This window comes from Athene cunicularia, assembly GCF_003259725.1.
Source record: "Athene cunicularia isolate RWA chromosome 19 unlocalized genomic scaffold, athCun1 chr19_part1, whole genome shotgun sequence".
In the NCBI taxonomy this organism is placed as follows: domain Eukaryota; kingdom Metazoa; phylum Chordata; class Aves; order Strigiformes; family Strigidae; genus Athene; species Athene cunicularia.
This window is the reverse complement of record NW_020799124.1, coordinates 7292601-7294425: the sequence shown is the minus strand read 5'-3', so window position 1 is coordinate 7294425 and position 1825 is coordinate 7292601.

Sequence of the window (1825 nt, the reverse complement as noted above, 5' to 3'; positions counted from 1 at the left end):
TTTTTTTTTTTTTTTTTAATTTTGTTTCATTCCCCTGGCAGGAGCCGCCCCACGTGGGCTGCCAAATGCTGGCAAAAGCCAGCTCGCTGCCGCCTCGCTGCCATCGCTTGCATTTAGAAAGAGGCAGGAAAGCAATTAACTGGCAGCAATGCCAGCAACGTGCTTCCCATCGCGATGCCACCGGAGAATCCCACGGGCAAGGGGCTGCCTGGGTGGGAGCGGGGACCCGGCCGTGCCTGGGTGCTCTGCCTCCAGCTGTGCCTTTAGTTTAATCCAGGCAGCATCTTTTCAGATGCAGCCACTGGAGTGCAGGATGGGTGCTCCCAGCTGCATGGCCCTGACAGCCCCGTTGTCCCCCATCCCCTGGGGCACAGCACAAGCAAAAGCAGAGAGTGGGGTCCTGCTCTGAAAGTGTCTTTGTGTCTGGGGACATGGGGACAATTAGAGGGGACAGTTAGGGTGCTCAGCCCTACTCCCCTGATGCTGGTTGCTTTCTCTGGCCACCCTCCTTGCCTCCCAGTAACCTCCAGGTCACGGCCAGAGGGGATGTGCACAGAAATGCTGTGAGAAGCTGGTCCTGGCAGGCTCCAAACACCCTGAAAGTGGGGCTCAAAAAATCCTTTTAAAAATCCTGACTTTCCCATGTGACCCCAGCACAGTCCCATCCCCCAGGAAAAAAAAAAAAAAAAACAAAACCAAAAAAACCCAAATCCTTTCTCCCAACGACTGGAGAGGTGCTGGAGCAGGAGTTGGGGCTCAGCTCCCCAAACCCTGAGCGGGGCAGGGAGACCCACGGGGCTGGATCCTGCACGCTGCCCGTCCCCTACCCCAGGGCACGGCAGAGGTGCTTGGGTGCATGCAGGCTGGCACCCACTGTTCCCCTTCACCTGGAGCCCTGGCTTGGCCCTGGAGCTGGGTTTGGGGGGGTGCTGGGGCTGGAGGAGCAGCCGGTGGTTCTGGGGTGGGGATGGATGAGTCTGGGTGGGAACAGGGGTTCAGGGGATGGCTCTGGGGGTGACAGAGGCCATGGGAGGGCAGTGGCAAGGTGGGAAGAATGAGCCCCACGCCGGAGCTGGGGGAAGGGGCTGCAGCAGTGGGGCTGGGAGCCGAGTGAGGCTGTGCTGAGTCACGCTGCAGAGCTGGCGAGCAGGACTGCAGCAAGCGGCTTGCTGCTGCCCGCCTGCAATGGGGACGATGTGACAGCCCTGTCCCTCCTGCCCGCTGCATGTTCCATCTCCTCCCCTGCTCCTGGGGGTCCAGATGCTGATCTGGGGGTGATGTCCAGGCTGGTGGGTCCTGCTGCACCCCAGGTCATGGCTGACTCGGTACTCCCGGCCCTTTTTGCACCTCCCGGCCCCCTCCCCTTCAATAGGGGATAGGGCAGGCTGGGGTGGGGGTCCCGGGGACCCTGGGCAGGGAGAGGGGAGGGCTGAGCTGTCCTTGGAGGATGAGCATCCCTGAACCCAGTGTGGGAGAGGTGTCCCCAGGTAGCCATGATGGGGGGACAGCAGGGCTGGGGGACCACTCACTGCCAGCACAAACACAAAAAGGAACTTGGCAGCTGCTGGAACACAGGGAGGCTTTCCCCTGGCACTGCAGAGGGTGGGGGGGTGGGCTGGCAGAGAATCCCCCAGCTCCCACCCAGTGCCACCAACTCAGGGCATGGGGCAGAGCACCTAGCCCTGCGCTGGGTCCCAACACCCCTGCCACCACACAGGACAAAGGGGCAAGGCAGGTCCCCACTGCAGAGGGAAACTGAGGCACGGGCGGTGCCCAGAGCAGTGGCCCCAGATGCTGTCACCTCTCACACTCAGACCCTGGGGCA